The following is a 6029-nucleotide window of genomic DNA, read 5'->3' on the forward strand; positions in this document are numbered from 1 at the left end:
GGGCAGCTGGGTTGAGATCTGCTCCCAGCTGGAAATGCAAATTTGCAAGAGCAGAGTGCAAATGCGGGTGTGTGCTCCTTATGCTCATTCAAGGGGGTGGAGGTAATTTCCACATTGCCCTAACTGTGCATGACCCTATTTCTCTCAGCCCTCCCTAGGTTTTGGGTTGGTCTATACAGACGCCCTGTTCCTGGAGCCCTTTGCTTGCTCAGTTCTGGTTTCTGTGTGTTCCAGCCCACCAAGCAGCACACGGCTCGCTGTGCTGTGATCCTGTGGGTTCCCAGTGCTCTGCCTTCACTTCTGGAGTGCACCACACACAAAGGGCAAGGCCCAGCTGCCCCGCAGATCTCAGTGACCCTCATCTGCTCACTTGCCCCGGCCTCTGCCCTTGCTGAGCACACATCCTGGGCCCATAAAGCAGCACTGTCTCCAAAGGGCAGGAACACTTCACCCCTGGTGCTGTGGGGTGCAGCACTGGCCCCTAACTGGGGCACTGTCTTGCCTTCAGCGAGCCTGCCAAATACATACTTAGTACAATCAGAATCTGTCAAAACAGACCAAAACCTTTTGCCAGATTCTCTGAAAGACCCCCACAAAAAGCCACAGTGCCCACACTGCCTGTCCCAGGAGATAAACATCTGCCTTCCCCACAACCATGTCATACCCCTGTCCCTTGCACATCCGAGCTCTACCTGCTGTGGCCAGTGCAAAACAACAGAGGGCTGACTCTGCACTGAAACCCAAACACTCCCTCGGTGAGCAGGAGTGTTCACAGACAGCACTGCAGCTCTGGGAAAGCCAGCTCTCAGAGAACACGCAGAACTGGATTTGCCTAACACACAAGAATATAGACACCACAGTGCAGCTGTGCTACAGATGGGAGGCATCAATGCTTTCATCTCCAAAAGGAATTTAAAATTAAGGGATGAACATACCTCTCACTCCCTGCCTGTGCAATTTACTCAGGTGATGGACAATAGTATTTTTTTGCTTAACAATTGTTTCCCAATAATTTCACTTTTCTATGCAAAGACCTTACCTAATTAAGCCATAAACTCAAGAGAACCAGCCCGCTGCTTGTGTGTTTTTGCAAGTAATCAGAAAAAGTGGCTGCAGCAGCAAACACATCATGCATAGAGTGAACGTTAGGAGCAGTGGCTGAAGCCAGCTCATTATGGCCAATCTTGGAAGCTGGCAGAGAGAAGCCCTACAGAAACAAGCCTGCAGATATAGGATCATGCCTAAATTAAATGCTTTCCAGCTCAGAAAGCCGGGCTGCACTTAATGACTGCCTAACTAGCCATGGTAAGGACTTGGAATTCTCCCCTCCCTGCCTCTCTGCCACTAGCATGGTGTAGCTGCATAATTTTCTGATAAAGAAGATAACCATCAGTAGTTCCTTGCTGGGAACTTTGAGCTATTAGTGTCACTCAGCAGTGGGAGCAGGGGGAGGCAGCTGGGGCACACAGTTGTGCCAGGTGAACCAATGGGGTGAACTTAGTTAAATGCCATAACATGAGCTCCTTCCAGTGCTTCCCTTAGGCCCAGTTAGTTAACCTGAACATGAATGTTTGCTAAGTAATGCATATTTATTTCTCTGCAAAAGGCAGATTTGAGACCCTTCTTTTCTGGCTTCCTTTTCTGCATGGAAGGTGTATGAACATTTTCTTTCTTAAGGGTTCTTTGAAACAGGCTTTTAAGAGAAGCAAGGAGCATTTTACTGCTGTGGCATATTTTATCCTCTTTGCTTATATTCCACTCTCCTAGCAGTCATATTCAGTCATATTCAGAAGCAGAAAACATTCACACCACGAATTGCAGTGGATTCAGTGAGCCTTGTGTGCCTACACCTGATGAAAAAACTTCCCTAGCTCCCAAGTATCAGTTTTGGTGGATCTGGACATTATTTATGTGAAAAGAAGTCATTGCTAAAATGTCAGATGCTTAAGCCTGCAACAGGCTTTGTCTTGAGTCCTCCTACCTCTGCAAGCTTTGTGCATTTCAGAAGCTAATCCTGAACCACATAAGTAAAGCTATATATTCAGCAACTATTTACAATTAATTGGGAAGTTGCTTTCCTGTGCATTTTAAGAGAAACAAATCCTGTCAGCTTCAGTTAAGAGACAAACCACTGTCTAAAGAACAGTAAGAAATTAACAGTAGGAAATCAAACATTCTCACTTCTTTCTAAACAAAACTGCACAAGCTTTCCTTCTGAAAAAACCCCAAACCACCCTTTTATTGCACAAAGAAGCCTTTTCACTCACACTGAGAACCACAACAAATAAGACAACACTGAACACTTATTCTGATTCTAGCCAGCAGATGTTTTGGTGTTGTTTTACAGCACCTGAACTGAGCTCACAGACCACTTCAGGTAACTTGCCCTGTGCAAACCAAGGATGTGAGGCTGATGAACACTCAGCTTGGTGATTTTACAGGAGACCTGCTGTGCAGGTTTTTTACCACTTGATACTAGGTCTGTGGGGGAAAGAAAAAAACCTTTAAAAGCTCAATTTCAATTGAGCTGCAGGAGGTAGCTTTTAATTGCACTTTGGATTATTAGAGAAGTGTCTTAACACTTGAACTTGGTTACTAAGGGCTAGTACTTTTCCAGACTGCTTTTCCTATGTTGCCTTTTCCTTATTTGCTCACACAGTCTGGATTCTCCACAATTTAAGTGCAGAACAAAGCATTCATATCACTAGAGCACATACCAAATAACTTATCTGTGCCACAGATGCTGGTATCTTATCAGCAGCAACATGTTCAGTAAGTAGTCCCAACATTTAAGTAGTTTAAAGTATTAGAAAAGTGGTAAAAATAGCTATCCAAATCATTATAGCCTGTACTGAAGTGATAGGTGTACACAAGCACTTAAAGGGTGTCAAGTAGCATTTTATTTCATTTCCCAGCTGTATAAAATTAAAAGCAGGTCAAAAGGTAGCCAGGCATCACCAAAGCTCCATCGAGCACTCTTTCAATCCAGAGAAAACGTGTTCTTGTAGCCCTCTTGTGTTCAGTTGGATTAACAGCTATTACATCCACAGCATCTTTTCTTACCTGCCCAAAATCAGAGCTTTGCAAGCCTTAACCACACTGCCAGTTCTTTGTCCTGTACACCTTCACTCAGTTTCTTTCCTGGTTTTCCTCTTTCCATCCTGGCTGTAAAATCGAAATCCCTTCAGGCTCCCATGCTCCTGAAACAGCAGAGTGCTCAGTTGGTGTATTCATACCATAAACAGGGAACTGCTGCTTTGGAGCAGGAAGACTAAAGCACTCATTGCCTGTGAGCATGCTGATATTCCCAGCATTTCTTCTCCATAAGGGACTGTAATGAACACAATTTACAGCCTTGTTTCTCTCTTTCAGTTAATGCCTGTGAGTTCAAGTTTTAAATTGAGTGTCCCACAGACACCATTTAGATGCATGCAATTCTCTATCCTTGCAGAAATCACCCTGGCATCCTCCAAACTCAGACTCTTGCCAATCACCAAGTAATGGCTGCACTGCTATGGGTGCCTAATGGATGGAGCGTTTTAACTGAAGATAAGGAAGTGGATTGTTTCCTAAACCACACTCACCTCCCATGTCTGCTGCCTCGACCATCCTTCATTCAGCCACTGCAACAGCGATCAGGAGGCCTGAGTGAGCCTTGTTGAGCTTCAAGAGCTGCTATTGCCTGTCTCAGGGAGCCAAACTCCAATAGGATGTGCTGCTGTGGAGGAAACTTGGAGAAGGAGCCATATACTATGGAAGAAAGAAAGAGAAATGAATGAGAACAGAGAAAAGACAAAGGACAGCACAAGAACTGACAACCAGCCATGGCTTAGCAGCAATGCCATCAAGGAGTACAGGCAAGCAGTGCCCACTCTGGATCAGCTCTGCAGGTGCACTTGAGAAAAAAATGAAAAGAGTGTTGACAGATATACACACACACGTAGATTTTGAGAGCAGCTGAAAGCAGGTTTCAGAAAGAAGACTCAGTATAGATAGTGCGAGGCATAGACTCTTCTTTACTTGAAAGACAGCTAGAGTAGCAAAGCTAGGAGCAAGTTAAAACCTAATGTGTATTTCTCTATAAACAAGGTAAAGAGGAGAAAAGATATTATGGGTCGTACCTCTACGACCCATAATATCTTTGTAATACACAGCAGTTCAGGAATGAATGTACCAAATTTTCTGCAGACAAGCCCATCAATCCCACCAACATTTATATAATACACCAAGAGTAAGTCAAAGAATATGCTTCTATTTCTGTGTGAGCAGATCATACACTAAAACTTGTCAGAGACTCTGGGTACAAATGTGAGTCAGGCAGTAGATAGTTACTGCAACTTGGAGCTGCTGACATGTTGAGAGGAAAAGGGCCATGCATAGAAGCAGAAAATAAAATTTCTAATGACAGCATATATTTCAGTTTATTATTTAATATTTTATTTAAAAAATGGTATAGATTTTATTACTGATATTATTGTGATACTACCCTTGCCAGAGTAATAAAAAAAGTAATGGTGTTTTTGAATCTGTTCAACAATTAGCTTTTGCATATTAAATGTTGAGCAGACTACACAGCTACCCAGAGCCCATGCCCTTACATCTTCCAAAGGGACAAAAAGCTTTAAATCACTTGATAGCAGTCACTCAAGAGATCCTTGATCCTTGCCTTTTGTGAATGAGGGGCAGAGAAAGCCTTCAAAGGCCACACTAGAACTCTCTGTAAGATGGTTAGTTGATGACAAAATCAGTTTTTAAATGTTAGGCTGGCAGAAATTCATCATTTTCTGTAGTGTTTGATAACGGCATTTTCATAGTTAGGCAGATCATTCAGCACTGAGGACTTGAGATAACAGAGATAAAAAACCTTAGAGAGCGTTCCTTCTGAACTCTGTAGTAGTGAATCTGATCAACATAAAAAATCTGTCCCTTTTCTGCATCTAGGGTATTCTAAATCTCCTCCATGAGTAAAGTCAACACTACAGGTACTAAGACCTAGCACAGCTATCTGAAATTTAAATGAAGTTTTCAATAGCAGGAATTTGAGTCAACTGTGCATTCTCAGTTAGAAAACCAATACATCTATTTTTGTGCTTTTGTTATAAGGATATCATTTGCAATTTTCCAGCATCTTTGAGTTCATATGCCTTATTCAAAACATAAGATGGTCTACACAGACATCTAAATAGGCTTTTCTGACTACAGATCAGCAACAGCTTTATTTTTCCAGTCAGTTTTTGTTGGAACTATAAAACACAGGAAGTTGCCTTGGGAAAGCTGAGAAGTTTGAGCTGTTCATAATAAGATATATCATGTTAAAAAACAAACAAACAAACAAAAACCCCCTAAAAATCATTATATACCACACAGGCTCCTCAGCCCTCATTCAAAGGTGGCAAGTTTGTCAACTCTTCCAGATTCCCTGCCTCCCAAAACCCCAAGGAAGCAGTAAGCTACACAACATATTCATAAATCAACATTCAGACATTCCAAGTGTTGCAAAGCCAGCCAGTGCTGTATTTGAGCCTGTGAAGGCTGTGAGTAACTGTGAGGGATAAGGATGTTTATCTCCATTCTTTCTCTGTGACAAAGTATCATGAAACAAGTGCAACCACCTCGCGTGGCTGCAGTTTGTGTCTGTGTATATTATATTGTAGGCTGTGCTCACCCCATCCAGCAAAATTAGCATTTCTTTGGCACCTGAGATAGGTCCAAAGCATCTCAGGAAGGATCCTGTGGTGCTCTGTAGACAAGAACCTTTGCAGAGCTCTGAAGGGGAGCCAGCTTGAACCAGAGAAGATGTCTGTAGAACTGGCAAGCAGAACACAGGATAGGGTTACACATCCCTAACTGGGGTCACACAGCAGTTCTCATCTCTGAGCTCACGTGTTCATTGTGGGCCTTTGACCTGCTGCAGCTCATTCAGTTCCAATACAACACACCCAACAAGCTCTCCCAGGAACCTACACTTTGTACATGGGGAATGTAAAGGAAGAGCCAGAGCACAAAATGCAGATTGTGCTTTCACAGGA

This window comes from Prinia subflava, chromosome 11, assembly GCF_021018805.1.
Source record: "Prinia subflava isolate CZ2003 ecotype Zambia chromosome 11, Cam_Psub_1.2, whole genome shotgun sequence".
In the NCBI taxonomy this organism is placed as follows: domain Eukaryota; kingdom Metazoa; phylum Chordata; class Aves; order Passeriformes; family Cisticolidae; genus Prinia; species Prinia subflava.